The 20,955-nt window shown below is 34.6% G+C and overlaps 1 non-coding gene across 1 annotated transcript; it reads right to left on the reverse strand.

Moving 5' to 3' along the window:
• Positions 1 to 1,667: 1,667 nt before the first annotated feature.
• Positions 1,668 to 1,774, reverse strand: LOC149514697 (small nucleolar RNA R71). The gene has a single exon (XR_016328405.1). It is a non-coding gene; the product is annotated as a small nucleolar RNA R71 (small nucleolar RNA).
• Between the last annotated feature and the right edge of the window lie 19,181 nt (positions 1,775 to 20,955).

Raw genomic sequence — 20,955 nt, forward strand, 5'->3', positions numbered from 1 at the left:
AAAACCTTTACAATTAGTTTAATCCAAGTCATTTTGAAAAAGCTATGAAAATCACTTTTAAAATAACATTTCTTTTCAGATTTGAAGTTCAATCCTTATCATTTTCATTTTTCATCTTGTGATTCAATACCACTCATTTAATTTTTTCACTTGTAGTTTAGTCTCAGTCATTTTATTTTTTGATTTATAGTTTAGCCCTAGTCATTTTATTTCCTAACTTATGGTTTAGTCTCGATAAGTTCATTTTTTGACTTGCAGTTCATCTTTAGTCTTTTAATTTTTTGACCTATGGTTCTATTTCAGTCGTTTCAATTTTAGACTTGTGATTGAGCCCTGGTCATTTCTGATAACTTTATAAAATAAAGTTATTTAAATTTGTTTTCTATGTTTCACTTACTATTACGTCGAATATCTTGGAAAAAAAATTGAATCTTGGTGAATCTTGATTAATCTTGAAAATTCTTGCTCAATCTTATTGGGTTCTTGGTACATTTGGAGTAATCTTGGACTATTCTTGGTAAAGTACTATTGATTTTTAAAAATCTTGGAAATCTTGACATTGGAGTGATGAATTTATGCAAAATTAGTGTTGCCACTTATGGGAGTAAGAATTGATGAATCTTATTAGAAAATCCAAAAATTTCAAGCAATAATTATGTTAGGGATATTCATCCATTATAAAGGACAAAAGAGTAATTTCAAGTTGAATGCAAGCTCATGGAGTTCTATGTAGTGTGTGTAATACATGGGATTACTAATAGATGACATGGCATCAAGTTCAATCCCATTAGCCAATAGAGATGACATAGAGGCTTATATGACATGATGACTTGGAAATTCAATCCATACTTTGGAAAGACCAAATCACCTTTAATTTTCCTACTTCACTAAAGTTTTCCTACATTGACTTGAAAATCTCACCTTGGCTTGCAATTTCAAATTACATATCAAGTTTTTAGCACCGTTGCCAAGGATTAAGATTTAAGAGTCCTAGATTAATATCGATCTTCATATTCATCTATAGATTGGGTACCTTTAGTGTACATACCTTAGGCTAGAGCTTAGGTTTGCTTCAGTTTTAGGTGTACATATCCTAAGTTTTCTTGTTGATCATTATTCCCCTTAGCTATACATACTTAGGTTTCCATTTCTATAGTGGTTCATAAGGTATAATCTTCTTGTGGCCCACTTATACACTCAGTTAGGAATCGTGAGTTAATCCCTTTAGATCTTGAGCTTAAGGCTACTCATAGGAGGATTAGGAAAGAGAGACAAATTGATCCTACCATCACCTTAGCTAAGCAAGACACTAGAGTCTTTAGAGATTATCTTATGCTTGATCTTCATAGTTTTAACCATAGCATTAGGAGGCTAGTGATTCAAGCCAATAATTTTGAGATTAAACCTACCTTCATCCAGATGATACAATAGTCAATGCAATTTAATGGTCATTCAAGTGAGGATCCAAATGCTATTTTTTAGAGATTTGTGATACATTTAAATAGAATAAAGTTATTGAGGATGCCATTAAGCTTAGGTTATTTCCCTTTTCCCTTAGAGTTAGAGCCAAGAGTTGGTTAGCCTCAATGCCACCAGATTCCATTACCACTTAGGATGATTTAGTGCAGAAGTTTATGGCTAAATTTTTTCCTCCAGCCAAGATGGCCAAGCTTCAAAATAAGATTACTACACTTTCCCAACATGACTCAAATACCTTGTATAAGGCATGGAAAAGATACAATGAGCTCCCGAGGCAATGTCCACACCATGGACTACCAAAATGGCTGAATATTCAAATTTTTTATAATGGATTAGTGCCTAACACTAAGACATTTTTAAAGGTTACATCAAGAGGTGCTTTGATGAGTAAGACTTTTGACATAGCTTATGAGCTTATTGAGGATATGGTGACTAATAATTATTAGTAGTCTAATAAGAGATATCATCCTAGATGAGTTTCAGGGGTGTACGAGGTTAGTGAGTGTATAGCACTTAGCACTAAGGTAGATTCCCAAACCAAATTTGTAGAGTCTTTACATAGCAAGGTTACACCCTCAAAGTCGAGCCCTAGTCATTTTAGGTTTACTCATACCCATAGTTCCTTAGTAATATGTGATACATGTAGGGTAGGACACCCAGGGGAGTCATGTTTGAGCACCGACCCAAAGAGTATCCATTATTTAGGATAAACCCCTAAGCAACCTAATAACCCCCATGTTCCCATATATGGCTCGAGTTGGAAAAATAACCTAGTTTAGTCTATCTAGTCTATTTAGATACCATAACAACCTCAATACACTAGACCACCTGACCTACCAGGTTTTCAATGGCCAGCCTTTAAGCACCAGCAACCTTCATAGCATTACATTCCTAAATATCCATCTGTGCCAACCCCTAAGAAGAAACCTCAATTGAAGATCTCTTAGGTATCATGATTAAAACTTAGATCTCATTCATACCAACTCAGAATACTATGTTTTAGAATCATATCACCATGTTTTAGAACTAGTCACATCCATAAAGAACTTAAAGACCCAAATTGGTCAATTAGTGACCTTTTTTAGAACCTGAACCTAGGGCACCTTACCCAGTAGCACAAAGGTCAATCCTAGGAAGTAAGGGAAGGAGCACTATAAAGCAATCACATTTAGGAGTCATAGGTAATTAGCTAACGGCCAGGGCCTAATAAGTTCACAAGATGTGGCAGATGAAGGTTTGATGATGATAAGCCTGATAAAGACCTAGTTTATGATAGGGGAAGGGTAAGAAAAAAGATAAGGGTGTAGTACCTATTCCTACCCAATTTCCATAGATACCATCCTCTAATGCTATATCTAGTTCATCTAGGCCTGTTTTTCTTAGAGTTGAGCCACCTAGACCTTATATTCTTTTCCTTCAAAGATTTATGAAACAGAAAAAAGAGAAACAATTCTCTAAATTTCATAAGGTGTTTAAAAAGTTGCATATTAAATCCCATTTGCAAATCCATATGAGCAGGTGCCTACCTATGCAAAATTCATGAAAGATATTAACTCTTAAAAGAGCAGATTAGAGGATTATGACCAGTGAGTCCATGTCTATGATTCAAATAGGACTACCTATGATGCTTAAAGATCATGGTAGCTTTACCATTCCATGTACTATAGGTAGTATGGCCTTTGATAAAGCCTTGTGTAACCTAGGTGCTAGTGTCACGGGCTCTGACCTTAGACTCAGAATCCATGCGGCCTTAGGCTTAGAATCTTATCTTTTATGCCAAAGTTAACCTAAAACACAAGCATGTGAGCACTAGAACAATGGGAGGGCTGACTACGCAAGTTAAAGAGAAACAGGATGAACAAGGTAGAACACTAGAATATGCTGTATAGCCACTGAAATAAAAGTGTTTGATGGTGTACAAATAAGGGTGGAGCAGCCCTCTATTTATAGTTGAGGCTCTAGCTACACTTAATGGCAATATCCCTAGAATAAAGGCTAAAATCATGAGATTATACAAATTACAATCAATCAGGATGCTAACCCCTGATTTTCAGGGTCAACCAAATCTGCCAGGATGCTCTTGCTGATCCTGCCTGCTTCCAGAAGCTTCACTTGCGTATCTAGCAGCTTGGGCCCTTTTGGATGTGGTGCGGGTAGCTTGTATGCTAGGCCTTGGTCTCATGAGCTGGCCTACAAGCTAAGCGGGCATTCTGAACTCGTTTGCTAGGCTTTACACACAGATACTTGCCAGCACGCCTGGTTTGTGGGCCTCAACCTCTGGCTCGCCTGCTAGTGTGCCTAATGTGCCTGGCGAGCCTGCCTAGGGCATGACATTCTCCCTCACCTGATTGTGCAACGCCCTCGTTGCGTCTTCTGCATAGTACTACCTAATCTGGTCCTTGAACTATCATAAGTCTTCTACTAGTTCCCAGCTCGCCTCATTATTTGAAAGTCCCTTCTAGCACACCAAGTACTCTTATCTTGGTTGATAGTTCTTCCATCTCATCTCTCAGTCAGCTATGATGCTGTGAACCTCCTTCTCATATGAGGCCCTTGCTCCCAATGGTGCACGCTTTGACTTTGCCCATCCTGGATCTCCCTCATCCTCATGGAATGGCTTAAGCATGCTCACATGGAACATCGGGTGTACCCTCAGCTTAGGTGGCATATCCAGCTTGTAGGCAACCTTGCCTACCCTCTTAACTACTTGGAAAGGTCCCTCATACCTTTAGACTAGGCCTTTGTGTAGCCGCCTATGGCGCACAATGGGATGTAGCTTCACCAACACCAAGTCTCCAACCTGGAACTACACATCCCGCCTATTCTGGTCTACCCACTTCTTCGACCTCCTGGCCGCCTTGTGTAGACAAACTCTGGCCAAGTCAGTTTGCTCCTGCCATGCCTTGGCAAATTTGTATGCTGTTGGATTTGACCTTGTATAACCTGCAGCAATCGAATCGGGTGTTAGTGGTTGTTGCCCTGTCACAACCTCAAATGGGCTCTAGTTCGTTGCCTCGCTCTTTTGCAAGTTGTAGGAAAACTGTGCAATATCTAATAGCTTTGGCCAGTCCTTTTGTGTGGCACTCACATAGTGCCTGAGGTAGACCTCCAATAGTCCATTCACACATTCTGTTTGCCCATTGGTCTGCGAATGCATGCTGGTGGAAAAGTTCAAGTCTGACGAACAACTCAGTCTAGAACCTGCCCGTGAAACACCTGTCCCGATCACTAACAATGGTCTTCGGCACTCCTCAGTACTTAACCACGTCTTTTAGGAACGATCAAGCTGCCTCCTTGACTGGGCACTCATTGGTTGCTGGAATGAAGATTCCATACTTGGGAAACCTATCCATCACTACCATGATGCTTCCAAACCCTTCTGCTTTGGGTAGACCGACTATAAAGTCCAAAGAAACACTCTCCCATGGTTGCTCTAGCACTGGAAATGGCTCTAAGAGACCCCCTGGTTTCTTGAGCTCCACCTTGTCATGTTGGCACACAAGATAAGTCTTCGCATAGACCTCCACATTGTCCCTCATGTGCAGCCAGTAGTACCGATCCTCGATCAGCGCCAAGGTGCTGCTCACTCCTGGGTGTCCAGCCCACCTTGAATCATGACACTCTTGCAAAACTTCCTTATGGAGCTTTCCGTGCTGCGACACAAATAGTCTACTGCCCCTAGTGTACAACAAACCATCCTGCATCCAAAACCGCCTAGTCTTATCTTGCTAGGTGTACTCCATCAGAGCTTTGGTTGTAGGATCATACGCAAGTCCCTCCTTGATTTACGACACCAGTGACCCCTCTGGTTGGCTAATGGCAGCAAGGTTAGCCTTCCTGCTCAGGGTGTCTGCCACTAGGTTCACCTGTCCTGGCTTGTACTCCATCTGAAAGTCAAATTCGGTAAGAAAATCTTGTCATCTCGCTTGCTTGGAGGACAGCTTCTTCTGCGTCTAGAAGTAGCTGGTCGCCACATTGTCCGTCCTCACCATAAACCTCGACCCCAACAGGTAATGGCACCAAGTGCGCAAGCAGTGCACCACTACAATCATCTTTTTCTCTTGGATCGTGTACTTGCACTCAATCTCGTTCAGCTTCCTGCTCTTGAACGTGACTGGACATCCCTCTTGCATCAACACCCCCTATGGCAAAGTCTGATGCATTCGTATGCACCTCATACAGCTTGGCATGGTCTGGTAAGACCAAAACTGGCTCTTCGATCATAGCCCACTTCAACCTATCAAAGGCTTTCTGGCACCCTACGTTCCACTCCCATGTTTTCCCTTTCTTGAGCAATTTAGTCAATGGCGTGGCTATTGCTGAGTGACCTTTGATGAAGTGCCTGTAGTAGTTAACCAGCCCAAGGAACAATCTCAACTCAGTGACCTTGGCTGACGGTTGCCACTCCAAGATGGCGTGTATCTTGCCTTCATCCATGCGTATCCTGCCACCTCCCACTATGTGGCCAAGGAACAGGATCTCCTACTGGGTGAATGAGCACTTCTCCCTCTTGACAAATAGCTTGTGTGCCCGTAACACCTTGAACACCTGTTTTAAGTGGTCTACATGCTCTCCTAAAGTCTGGCTGTAGATCACAATGTCATCCAAATAAACCACAACAAATCGATCAAGGAACGACTGAAGTACCTTGTTCATAAGGGTGTAAAATGTTGCTGGAGCATTCGTGAGTCCGAAGGGCATCATCAAGAACTCATACGAACCATACCAAGTGACACATGCTGTCTTTCACTCATCTTCCTCTACGATCCTAACTTGATAGTAGCCCGACCTTAAATCTAGCTTGGTGAACCACCTTGCACTCCCAAGTTGGTCGAACAAGTCTGCAATGAGTGGGATGGGGTATTTGTTCTTGATGGTCAGCTTGTTCAAAGATCGGTAGTCTATGCACAACCACAACGACCCATCATGTTTGCACTGGAATAGAATCGATACACCATAAGGTGCCTTCAATGGCCTGATGAAGCCAGCATCAACTAACTCTTTAAGATACTTCCTCAACTCTCCAACTCTGGTGGAGACATTTCGTAAGGGGCTTTAGCTGACGGCTTGGCCTCAAACACCAGCTCAATCTTGTGGTCCACCTCCCTCTTAGGTGGTAGCTGGCTAGGTAGCTTTGCAGGTATCACATCACTAAAGGTCTTCAGCACCTTTAGCACCTCCAAGGGTGACTTGGTCTCATTTTCCTTTGGCTCATCATATTTCAGGGCTACCAAAAAGGTGTCTTCTTCCCTGCTTACCGCCTTGACAAATTGGATGGCTGACACCACCCGTGACCTAACTCCAGACCCTCTCCTCAATGGCACTAGGCATTGGCACCGTGCATCCAAGATGCAAACACAATCGATAAAAAGCACAAAGAGGGCATTAATTTGAACAAAGAAATCCAACCCAATCATAAACTCATAGTTGTCAAGGGGTATTACCTCTATGGTCTCCTTGCCTTTTCAGTCTCCAAGCTGTAACTCCACTCCCCGCGTTACTTCAATGGCTGGAACTTTCTTGGAGTTCACCGTTTTAATGGTACCAATCTTTTTCTGCATCTTTAGTCCAAGCTTTAGGGTTCTATCACCTAAAATAAAAAGATGTGAGGCACCTGTGTCCATCAGTGCACTCACTTTCTGACCCGTAACCATAAAATCTACAAACATCAAGCCCTTTGGCTTGCAGCTCCCCTTACTCTGGACAGTATTAAGCACCAATGACCCAAGCTTTGCTACCCCTGACTCTAGCTCCTTGTTAGACTCCTTATCTATAGCAGCCAGCTTGCCCTTCTGCAGGTAATTGCATGCTATGTGGCTCCCTCCACATAGGTAGCATGCTAGTGGCTCTCGGTCCCCCTTTGCTTTCCACTTACTTGTTGGTGGCTTCCTCTCGCCATCCTTGGTTGAACGGTCTCGATCTCCATCCTTAGACTCCCGATCATGATATTTTCCCTTGGACTGCTTCTTTCGGTCCCTATCGTCCCTGCCCTTACCCTTGGGCTTAGAAGACTCGAACTTGTTCAGAGGTTTGAACTCTATCAAGGCCTCAGCAGTAGTCATGGCTTTAGCCAAGTCATGAACTCCCCTCTGTTGTAGCTCATGCTTCACCCACGGCTTCAGCCCATCCATGAAAGCAAATAAGGCATCATTCTCACCTAGATCTGATATCTGTAGCATCAGTTCAGAGAATTTCTGGACATACTCCTTATGTCCCTTTGCTGGCTAAGTCGACGTAACTTTGCTCGTGCCTCATCATCAGCATACTCCGGGTAAAATTACTCTCTAAACTATTTTTAAAACTCTGCCCAAGTTTCAATCTTAGCACTCCCAAGCCTGACATCATCACACCTGCACCTCCATCATAATAAGGCTACATCAGTGAGATACATAGCAACGGTGCTTACCTTTATCACCCCATTTTGCATGCTCATGGCCTGGAAGTACTGCTCCATATCCCATAGGTAGTTGTCTACTTCCTTGGCCACCCTAGTCCCCTTGAACTCCTTAGGCTTGGGGACATCCAATCTGGACTTGGACACTCCAGCAAACATGCCATTCCCAATGACAGTCTTGCAAGCAACGAACTCACTAGTAAGCTCTTCCATCCGCTGGCGCATGGCCTCCATGCCATCGCACAAGGTCAGCACTTCAGCCTCCAAGGCTTTATTCTTCTGGGTGATCACGTTCATGCCTTTGTTGAGAGTAACTTCTAACTCACTTTGGATCTCATCCCCCATGGAGTCTAGAGATGCAATGTGAGTCTCTACTTCCTCAAGCTTTTCCCTCATGTTACCTATGGTCACCTCCACCTTGGCCAGCCTACCGTCCATGGTAGACCAAATATCTCTAGAACTGGCTTTCTTGCCTCTTCCACGCCCATGCTTCTGGGCCTTTGGGTGTTGGCTAGCAATGTTGCTTTAGGATGCCATCTCCTCAATCACGATCTAACCTGCACAACACAAACACGCATAATCAAACTTGCTCTGATACCAACTGTCACGGGCTCTGACCTTAGACTCAGAATCCGTGTGACCTTAGCTTGGAATCTTCTCTTTTATGCCTAAGTCAACCTAAACACAAATGTGTGGGCACTAGAACAATGGGTAGGGTTGATTACGTAAGTTAAAGAGAAACAGAATGAACAAGACAGAATGCTAGAATATGTTGTATATTCAATGAAACAGAAGTGTTTGATGGTGTACAAATGAGGGTGGAGCAGCCCTCTATTTATAGTTGAGGCTCTAGCTACACTTAATGGCAATATCCCTAAAATAAAGGCTAAAATCATGGGATTATACATATTACAATCAATCAGGGATGCTAACTCCTCATTTTAAGGGTCAACCAAATCTGCCAGGATGCTCCTATTGATCCTGCCTGCTTCTAGAAGCTTCACTTACGTATCTAGCACCTTGGGCCCTTCTGGATGTGGTGCGGGCAGCTTGTATGCCAGGCCTTGGTCTTACGGGCTAGCCTGCAAGCTGGGTAGGCATTTTGAACTCGTTTACTAGGCTTACGTAGATACCGGCCAACACGCTTGGTCTGCGGGCCTCAACCTCTGGCTCGCCTACTGGTGCGCCTGATGTGCCTGGTGCGCTCGCCCAGGGTGTGACACTAGCATTAACCTGATGCCTTGGTCTATTTTTTAAAGATTAAGCATAGGAAAAGCTAAATCCACTTCAGTTACTTTGCAATTGGTCGACAAGTCACTAAAATACCCTAGAGGGACTATGGCAGATGTTTTGGTTAGGGTAGAGAAATTCATTTTACCTACTAACTTTATGGTTCTAAAGGCGGAGGCAGACTATGAGATCTAGATTATTTTAGGGAAACCTTTTTTAGTCACTGCTATGACTTTGATTGATATGCAAAAAGGAGAATTGACCATACAAGTTCAGGATCAGAAGATAACTTTTCATTATTTTAAGGTTTTGCCATTCCTTGATGATTTTGATGAGTGTTCAAGAATAGAGGTATTTAGTGATGTGAATCATGATGTTTTACACTTAGAGCACCCTATTTCACATTTTGAGGACTCACCTATAGTCAAAGAAGTAAAGGACATGGATTTAGGTGAGAATGATGGTGAGATATCAATAGTCTTTACTTTTTGATTTGCACTACCTTCTAGTAGTGAGCCTTTAGTTGATCCTAACACTTTTCCTAAAGTGATTAGACCTTCAGATCTAGATTCATTGAATTATGAGGCGTTCCATTTTGATGATACTTATCAAAGTCCTTTGAAGTTTGAGGGTGATGGTGTAGTTGTTATTAATGGGATATCCTTTTTAGTTGATTTACTAGTTTTTGAGCACTTTTAATTTAATCATACCTTTCATAGTCCTTCTAGGAGTGACTATGTGGATATGTTGCAAGAAGGATATAATATGATTTATGCTGATGATAGACCAATTGATTGGATGCCAAAACCAAAACCCATTTACCTTAGTGCTTTTCAGTGTGAGGTTGAGGGTTTTCTTGAAAAGCTTATTGCTACTTTTGCTTTCCCACATGATCTACCATTAGACCATATTTATGATGAAATGGTAAAGAGAAAGGTCTTGAAATGGTTGGATTTGGGAATTTACTATGGAGTGATTATTATGAACCTATAGGGTTAAGCTTGTTCTGATAGTCTAACTTTCGACTTTAAATAAAGCGCTTCTTAGAAGGTAACCCAAGCTTTACATTTCATGTTTTGTTCATTTACTTATTTTATGATTTTCATGTTTTGCTTATCTTTTCTTGAACATATTGATGTAGTTTTTTTTATAGTTGTTTCATTGTTTTGGAAGATGAATAAGAGCTTAAAAAAGAAGTACTAGTTTGGCCAAAGCTTGGATAGATGATTCAATCACCATGCCTCCATAATGATAGGGGAGTTTCCTTGTTCCTCTCTTTTGTGCTTTATTGCTTCATGCTTACACATTGAGGACAAAGTGTTGTTTAAGTTTGGGGGTATGGAAAATCACTCAAATTTTGAAAAAAAATTCCTAAATTTTCCTTGATTTTGCCTTGAAATTGAGCTTGACATGTGGTAGCTTGAATCATTGTTATACTTTTTTTTATTAATTCTCCATGAAGCCAATAATAGGTAGTCGTTGCGAATGAATATAGCTTTAGGAAAAGATTGAACAGGCGTGCAATATGAGATGATACTTAGGTTTAGTGAATTCTTGAATATGGTATTCATTTGTGAGTGATGTTTTGAACATGGAATTGCATTTTTTATCTAGTATTGATTATGTGAGCATGAGATTGTTTTTGCATAGGTCTTTAGAGTTGTGTTTCATGATTCTAGAATGTGTTTTGATCATTTTTTAAGGTGAAATCCTAGAGGACACTTGATTAGGGAAATGATATAGAGCTTATTTAGATCGTTTGAGCCTTTTGAGTCATCCTTAATACAATATTTCCATAGTCACCCCATTTGAGCCTTATGATACCTTTTCTTTGTTTTGAAACCACATTACAAGCCTATAGCCCTATTTGGTATATTTCCTATCTTTTTGGTCTCTTGCCTTATATGCATTAGGATATTAATGCACCATTTGTGAGCTGTGCATTATTAGGGAGGAAAGGTGGAACTTGGAAAAAGAATGGGAATTGAAAAAAAAAAAGAAAAAAAGAAAGAAAGAAAAAAGTCAAGCTAGCTTACAAAAGAAAAAAAAAGGTGTGAAAAAAAAAAGAAGAAAAAAAAGAAAAACAAAAGCAATAAAGTGGTGAAAAAGCAAAGAAAAGAAGAAAAGAAAAGAAAAATGAGCACGATCAAAGTTTCGGGGTTGATTCTTTATTCAACCTCACCTTTCTTACCTTGAGAGCTCAACTATGGATGATCCTAGACATGTGATGCATTGTTAGGGTACTTGAGCCTAAATGACTTTTATTATACCTTGACCCTAGCCTTACATTACAAATTTATGAAAGTCCTAAATGATCCTTAGTCATATGTTTATCTATATTAGTGGAGAGAGATGTGATAAGCAAACTCATGAAACATGAGCATGCTTTATTGATCATTGTTACTAATATTTCATGTTTTGCATAACATTACTAGATTTCATGCAAGGATATGTGAGTGGTGTTGCTTGCTTGTGGAACCATAGTTAGGAATGATCCTAGCCTAGGTAGATTCTTGTATATTAGCACTTGTTCATGATTTTGCTTTAGTTATATTCATTGATCAATCTATGAGGCATTCATGTTAAATGAAGCATTGAGGGTATATTATGATTCTTGCTCAATTTAGTTTTGCTAGAGAACAAGCAAAAGCTTAAGTTTGGGGGTTTGATTGCACTAAAATTTTAACTTTTTCATGCTCATTTTAAGTGCAATTTAATTCATATTTTGGCTTTTTCCTTAGGAATTTTGGCAGAATTTCTCCTAAATACACATTGATCTCATGTCTAGGTACAAATTATGAAACAAAAAAATTTGGACAATTTTGATACATTTTTGGAGGATTTTTTGTACAATTTGTATGAGTGGTCTAAACTAGTTCAATAAGCAAAATTGATATTGAGGGAGTTTCCTTGATTTTTCTTGCATATTTTTTAGTATTAATTTCATAATTTTTGTAGAATAAATATATTAATAAAGTGTTTGGAAATTTTTTGCAAAAAAAAAAGAAGTAATATATATATATATATGAAGGATGAATGAAGAATGCTTGGGCATGCATGGTGCATGAATTGAACACCAAGAGTGCAAGGAGTCAGGTGGGATTAAAGACACCCAAAAATTGAGCTGAGTTGGCAATTCAAAGAGCTATAACTTGGACATTTTGGAAGTGGCAAAATGGATGAGGAAGGCTTGCAATTGAGGAAGAACAAAGAAGCCTACAAACAGCCATGCACCAAGTGCAGAGGCAAGGAGGAAAGAAGTCTCTACAAGCTCACCTCATTTTAGATATTTTAGAGAGACTTTTTAGGGCTTCATTCACCACTCACCTACCTATAAATAGGAATAGAGCCAACCATTTTAGAGAGACTTTAGCTTAGTATTTTATTTTTCTTGTTCTTTAATTTTTGCACTTTCCTCTACTACATTTTACTTTCTTAACAAACAAATAGCCCTTGATCTTCATGTTTTTCTATTGAGTTTTATTGAACTTTTACATTTCCTCAAGTAATTTTCAGTGTTCTTTACAACCTTGACAATGAAACTTGTAATATTTTTATTTCTAGCTCAAATCTACTAATTTTTATTAAAATTAAAATTTGTTTTGAATATGCTAGTTTTGACCTACCTGTAATTTTTTGATGATATCTTATTCATATCTTACTTCTTTTTGTTCAATTTTTTTCATAGTTTGCTAATTTAATTAGGTACAATATATTAAAAATTCAGCTTCAAACTCAAACAACAGAATTCTAGGTCAAGATCGAAAGATTCATCTGCATGTAGGTGATAGGTATAGGTCAAATGTGATCAATCAAGTTTGGCAATAAACTGCTCTCTCCTTGAAGAGTTGTTTGCCCTGCTTCACTCTAAATCCTTAGTTTTACTTGTTTACTTATTGATTCTTACTTGATTCAGTTTATTTATTTACATTTCATTGCTGTTTAGATCATTTTCCTAGATGATGTTTTGATTTTTTAGATTCTGTACCTATTTTGAAGTTGAGTTTGTTGAGTTGATTTCTTTGTTAAATCGTGCTATTTTCTTATTGGTTTAGATAGTTAACTCATAGATCTAGTTATTCTAGCTTAGATGAAGTTCATTTGCAATATATAATTATAGACAAAATTTTTCTACGAAAATTCTTGGGTTTCTACTACATACCAGCTACTGTTTTAGTTTCTTTATATTGTTTGTGTTTTTTTCAGCATATTTTCTTAGGCCACTTAATTCTTCATTTAGTTCTCTACTCTTTTGTAAGAATTCTAGATTAGGTATAGATTCATTTATGCAAAGTAGAAGTCCAAATAGTGAAATAAAAAATTATTTTCTAGCTATGGTTATTCTTTGCATTTCTGGTTTGATGTATTGCTTGGTTAAGCTTTCTTATACATTCCATTCATTTTCTTCCACTTTAGATCAAGTGTTCATACATGCTATTTAAGGGTTGTTTCAAAACCAGTTTAGGTTTAGGAAGTTTTAATATTTAGCTCTCATTTCCATAATGTAGTTTCATGCTCACGTAAATTTTACAATTGTAGTTTACATGTGATTTGCACATTTTGCATTTTAGTCTAGTTATTATGCGCCTTTACATTTTAGGATAGTTATAATTTTTCATTTGCATTTTAGTAATTTTTTTCCATGTCTTGATTTTTTTACTTGGTTTTAGTTGATTACTTGTATTTTTTTAGAAGAATTTCAATTGATTTTTGTTATTTGGCAAATTAGTTTTTTTAATTTGTTAATTTCGCTTAGTTAATTGTTCATTTTTTCATGTATATTCTTTGATTGAACTAACTTCGGTAAAAGTAGGGTGATAATTGGTACTTAACTTAGGAAGTTTTACCTAATCCCTGTGGGATCGATATTCTAACTAAAAGGTCACTTTTACTACTTGTCCAGCCTGTATACTTGTAGATTTTTCTAATCACCTACCTTGATTAGTAGATGCACTTAGTTATACTACTTAGAGTTAGTTTTCCTAAGTTGACCAGGAAATCATAGTTTGAATTAATACTTCTACCAAGGGTAGGATTTGCATAAAGATAAAAGATTCTTTTAAGAATGAGGGCAACATACAAAGAGAATTTAAATTTAAATTTTAGATTTTCTCTTTAAAAAGACTCCAACTTGAAGGCAAACTCCAAGAAGTTTTCAAGAAGCCTAAAACCTATTTAAAGTTGAAGATTTATTTCTATAAAAATGCCAAGGATTCACAAGTAATTACAACATATTCTTTTCTCTTAAAATGTCTTAGCCATACACTATTCTTCAATTTCATGAGATTTAAAGTTCAAGAAAAATGCAAGAAGAGTTATGCAACTAAAACCTTCAAGACTTTAAGCTGCTAAAAGATTAAAGTCATACAAGATTCTTTGCCAAAAAGAAAGACTTTGAGAGCTACTTTTCCTCTTCTAAAGAAGTAGCCTAACCTTTTAGGATTTCTTTGTATTCTTGTTCTATAAATAGCTAGTTTTAGGCATTAGGAAAAAGCATGGACTTAGGGTGACAGACTAGTCCTTAGTCTTAGGTTTTCTTTCATTGTACTTTAGTTTTTCAAGTTCCTTTTAGTTTTCTTTAAATCATTTTTGGTTAGGATGAAAAATCAACCTTAATTATTTAGAGTTAATCTTTTTAAGTTTTCTTTTATGTTTTCAAGTTCTTGAGTTTTCTTTACTTTGATTTTAGTTTATTCAAATTTGATTTTATTTTTCAAGATGGTTTAAGTTTTTGTTTTGTTCAATTTCAATTCAAGCTTACTTTAAATCCTATTATTGCTTATTTCTTCACTTTAAATTGCATTTTCTATTTAAGTTACATTTTATTTATGTGATTCATGCTCTTTAGGTTCTATTAATGCTTTAACTTTTTGTTTACATTTTTCAATTGGCTAAATTAATTCAATTTGCATGCTATTAAGTTTAATTTAATTTGGTTCTAAGTTAACTTGTTCTTAAGTTTAATTGCTCTCAATTGGATTATATTGCATGTCATTAGGGTTATCTAGTTTTGATTGTTTATTCAAGCTAGGTTCTTACATATTTAAGTTGTTTACTTAAAAATTATAAGTAATTGCATGTTTTTCGGGTTAATTGGTTTAATTCAATTATGTTCTTTGTGGACTTAAGTTTAAGTTAAGTCGATTATGTTATTGCACGTTGTTAAGTTTAATTTGCATGTTCTTAAGTTTATTAGGTTTAATTTGCATTTGGTTCTGGTTAATTTAAGTTAATTACATTCTATTTTGAGTTTAATTTATATATTTGCATGTTTATTTGTTTAATTAAGCTATTGTTTTAGTTATTGCATGTTAATTTTAGTTTAAGCTTATTTAATTTAGTTTAATGCATAAGTTAATTTTCTATTCTGATTAATTAAGTAGTTTAATTTAGTTCTTGCATATTATTTTCAATTTGTCTGAATATAGTTAAAGTGTTATAATTTTGGTACTTAGTATTAATTTTATTTATAATCTCTGTGGTAGCAATCAATTTCATTTTCCCACTTGTGGTTTAGTCTTGATCATTTCATTTTTTGACTTGTGATTCAGTTTGGGCCATTCCATTTCTTACTTGTAGTTCAGTCTTGGTCACTTTATTTTTCGACTTATGGTTTATTCTCGGTCATTTTATTTTTTAATTTATAGTTCAATCTCAGTCACTTCATTTTTTAACTTATGACTTATGCTCTAGTCCTCAGTCAATTGCACTTTTTAACTTGTGGTTCAGTCATGATCATTTTATTTTTAAATGGAGATTCAATCCAAGTCATTTTCTTTTTAAAACTTTGATTCGATACAGGTCATTTCCCCTTCAAACTTTGGTTTAATAGAAGTTATTCAATTTTAAGTTTCAAATTTCCTCAAAGAATTGAAAAAAAAATACATTTAAGCTATTTGCTCCAAACAAAATTGTTATTTATATCATTACTCAATTTTCATTTCATAAGAAATACAAAGAAAGATAACTATGGACACCTAATTTGTGGAAGTATATATCAATCAAAATTCACCAATTAAACTCAATAGAGTCATTATTTGTCCAAATAAGGTTTCAAAGTCTGAGTTTCGTGTTTACGTAAAATCAATTCATTTTTCAAAATTTCTAGCTCATTCTTTTCATCAATTTGAATTTTTATCTGAATATTGATATGATATTTGCTATTGGGTTCAAAAATACATTTTGGACCAATTAGTTCTTAAATAGGCTTTAATTTTATTTTTCAATTTATGCTTAGGCTTTGAGCCTAAGTAAAATAAGGCCATTTTTCTTCTATTTGCCTTCATTTTATTTTCATTCATTTTCTTTCTTTTAGTTTCTATTAATTAAAAGAGGTAAAACATTGGAAAATAAAAGAAATTAAAAAATCAAAAAATAAAAAATAAAAATAATAAACTTAATTTTGCTAAATTAGATTCATTTCCTTTTGACAAATCTAGAAACTTTTTAAAGAAATTGAAATTAAAAAAAAAATTAAGGAATTTTCAAATCGTGAATTGTGGAAAGATTTAACAAATTTTCAAATTGGTAAAAATCATGGCAAAAGTCAAATGGGCAGAATTTTGTTTACTAAACAAGAAAAGTTTTAACAAATTTTCAATCAAAAACAAAATCAAGCACATAAAGGAAAAAGAATCAAAAAAATGAATTAAGCATAGAAAAGGAAAAGGATTGGATCTCCTATTTTTCCATTCACTAAAAACACCATAATTTTGGGTTTAAATTACTATATAAATTGCCACAATCTACACAAATGAGCAACCAGAGAAATCACAATAGTTAGACAATTCACAACAAATATCATCAAGCACAATCACAAAATACACTAGAAAATAGCCAAGTTTTTTTCCTTTCTACAATAACTGTTTTTAAGAACCTTTTTTAAAATATTTTAGAAATTTCAAAAAAAAAATTTGAATTTTTCAAAAATTTTTAAATCTTTTTAGATTTTTTTTTAATTTTTTCTTTGAATGCTAACATAGCATTGATAATGTGGCGTTGACTGGACTTTTTAACATGTATCAGGATCTTATTAGATGTTCATGCCACATCAACGTTTAAAGTTAATAATGTCAAAGGTTGGAGCAATATAATATACCAAAATATAGTTTAGGTACCTGATTAAAAACCTTTTTAGTTTAGTACCATATTAGAACAAATACAATAGTTCAAAGGCTATATGGGATATTATCCCCTAAAAAAATCAAATTTTAGACTTTACAAAAAATGCAAACGAATCCTTTTTGGTATTAAGGGAAACCGGATCGCTCACGACCCGAGAGGGGACCCACACTCTGACCCATTTCAAACTCAAACCAATTGCCTAAAATGCTCTTTTTTTCTTTTTTTTTCCTTTTGCATGCTTTATTTTCTTTTTATATAATTATATTTATGTTATTATCTTTATTTATTTCATTTATTTATTTTCTCTTTATTTATTATTTTAGGGATATGCTTTAACTATTTGAAAACATAAAAAAATAAAACCTAAAACATTTAGATTAATTAAGAAAAAATAATGATTTGTAAATTTATGTTTTTGTATAATTATCTAAACCATGTAAATATCTTTTTAAAAAAAATAAATAAATCCAATCTTGAAATTCTAGAAGTCAAGAATGGTTGACTTCTTAGATATTTCTAGGAGAGAAATTTTATTTAAATTCTCTAGATTGGCAAGAAATTCAAATAAAATTTCAATAACAATATATTAACATTTGTCTTTAAATAAAAGTAAGAAAATAAAAAATATAGTAAAATTTTGAAAGCAGATGAAAATTTTTCCAAAGATGAAATTCTAACGATTTGCAAACGAATAATTTCTTAGAAATTTCTAAGTAAGAAAATTTCTAAAAGTATCTCCAATGGTGAAAATTTTAGAAAATTTTCAAAAACAATAATTGACATTTTATTTTCAAACAAACAATAAATAAAATGTAAATTTAATAAAATTTTTTAAATTGTAATTATTCCAAGAATGAAATTCTAAGGAATTGCAAATGATTACTTTCTTAAAAATTTTTACTTTAGAAATTTTTTTAAAAGTACCCCAAATGGTGAAAATTTTAGGAAAATTTCAATAAAAACAATAAATATTAATTTTCAAACAAAAAATAAATAAAATAATTTTATAAAATTTTTCAAACAACTGAAATTGTTTCTATGATAAAATTCTAAAGGTCAAGAATGGCTAACTTCTTAAAAATTTCTAGGGAAGAAGTTTTTGTCTAGATGTATCTCAAGTGATGAAAATTTAGAAAAAAAAAATTAATAACAACAATTAATATTTATTTTCAAGTAAAAAACAAAAATAAAATGTAATTTTATAAAAAAATCCTTAAAAACTCTGATGATGAAATTCTTAAAAATCACAAATTGTTGATTTTATAAGAAATTTATAAGTGAGAAAATACTTCTAAATTAACCCAAATAGTGGAAGATTTATATATATTTTCAACAAAATAAAAAAAAATAAAAAGTAAATAAAAGATTAGAACTAAAAAGAAATTCTTCCAAAAATTATTTAGTAGATTCGACGATCGAGCCTCTTTAAGAAATAGATGAGATTCTTGAATACTCTTGAAGTAAATGAAGTTTTTTAGGAATTTTGCCAACATGACAACAAAAACCTAAATTTCTTTCCAATACTTTAACTAATAAAATTAAAGAAAACAAATTGATAAAAGTGATTAATTGGTATCATATTTTGACGGGCATTGTAGGGATAATAATACCTTTCCCACACATTATTGTACTCTCAAATCTAGTTAGGTTTAATAAATCAGAACCTATTATTTTTAATTAGCCTAATTCAAGTTAGGATTTCTTTAAAGAGAGTAGATTCATTTAGGTAGCACGTCAAATAAAAAGTATTGGTGGTGATTCCATTGTTTTGTGTTTAATGGTCAAGTTCTTAAACTTACACGTTATGGCAGCAATTATAAGACTCTTTTTGAATAGTGGATAAGAAGAAAACCTAGTTTAAGACACCTATATGTTTGGGGTTGGCTAGAGAAAGTAAGAATTTATAATCCATATGAGAACAAACTAGACTCAAGAACAACTTGTGTTTTCTTCCTTGTTTATCCAAAAGAATCTACAAGGTATAGATTTTACTATCCTAGCCATAGTACAATAATTGTTGAAATTGAAAATGTTAGGTTCATAAAAAATGATGAAACTAATGGGAGTATGGACTATGCAAAATAAGAGTTTAAGAAGTTAGGGTGCATATTCCTTTACCTATAACTTCTTCTCAAATTTTTATTCCTACATTTGTTATGTAGTTTAACAACTTACAATAAGAACAAATAAATGACCAAACACCCTATAGCAAAATTGTTTTCAATGAACATATGATTGGGTCAATTTACAAGTGCACAAACCATACAAGTAATAATAGTAAACCTTCAATCAAGATATCATCTCATAGAGATTATGTAAAGAATTTCCTAGGCTAAGTATCTATTATCACCCTCACCTTCTATAGTTGGCTCGATCACCAAATGAACATGAAAACTAACTACTACAAAAATAAAATTGGATAAAGCATCAAAAGCATAAAAAATGTAAAGCCAAGTACATGAGAAAATGAACAAGGATAAAAGGCACATAAATGCTATAAAATGTAAAATACAATACCAAAATCAAAATAAAACAAATCTGAAATAAAAATGAAAGTGATGAAAATGCAAAATACAAATTACATTGTAAAACTAAAAAGTTCAAAACTAATTCTAGAACACCGTGACTTGCAACAATAAATGAACTTTACATGGCAACAAGGTAAATGAATTAAAATCTAAAATTGAAAATTCACATAATGGACTAGAGTAAAAACAAGTTTAAAATGTAAAGAAGTAAAAGTTGCAAAACCTCAAGTAAAAAAATAAAAACTGTGACTACCTTGCATTATTAACAAAACCAAATTTGAGCAGCTATTTTATATCTAAAATGAAACATAAACAATTGAAAGCAAGCTGGAAAACTAAAGAACTATCAAGTAACATCATGGAAAACCAAATGGAAAAGCTAAGGTTGAAGAAAAATGGCACAATCTAATGGAAGAACAACTAAACTAAAAATAGTAACTAACTTGCAACTTGAACTTTAACAGATTGGTCTAGATCTAAATGATACTAAAACATATGCAAATGAGTTGGAAATGAAGAGATCAATTAAGGAACAAGAATTAATATTGAAAAAGTGCAAGAAAATGCAAGATCTAACTAAGAACATCTACAACAGAATTTGAAATTCTTCCAATGACTCACTGAGTTGGTGAAAGAAAAATTATATCAAGAATCCTATGGTGAAAATAACTTAAACTGAGCTAAGGAACAATTAATTAGCAAGTTTACTATAAAATCCAATAAGAAAATCGCACCAAAACAAATAAACACAAGCTCATCGAACTAGCTACTCAAGATCTACACAAAACAGTGAAAAACAAAGCAGTAACTGAACAAATCATCCAAACAGCCAATAAATCCTTGAATTAAATTGCAACAAATTGAAATTAAAAAGCTAATAAGTAAATCTAAAAGATCAAAGTTTGAAAGAAACAAACTAAACCCCTAGTGGAGAATGGATTCACACCAAATTGTTTGTTCACGCCTGGAACTACATTGTCACCTACTTCTAGTCGTGACTTCCAAATTTGATCTGGAACAACGTAGTTCAAATTTTAAGCCAAATATTTATTATGTTATAGCCTTATGAGTTAAAAATCTATGAAAAAATTGGGCTAAAACAAGCTATGAGTCACTGATTTTTTATCAAAAGAGTGCAACAAGGTCAGCTGCATAAATTAAAATCCATATTTGAATTCAACATGAAACTAAAGGAATTTG

This window comes from Durio zibethinus, chromosome 15 (genome assembly GCF_047325235.1).
Source record: "Durio zibethinus cultivar Kanyao isolate XHJ-2024 chromosome 15, ASM4732523v1, whole genome shotgun sequence".
Lineage (NCBI taxonomy): Eukaryota > Viridiplantae > Streptophyta > Magnoliopsida > Malvales > Malvaceae > Durio > Durio zibethinus.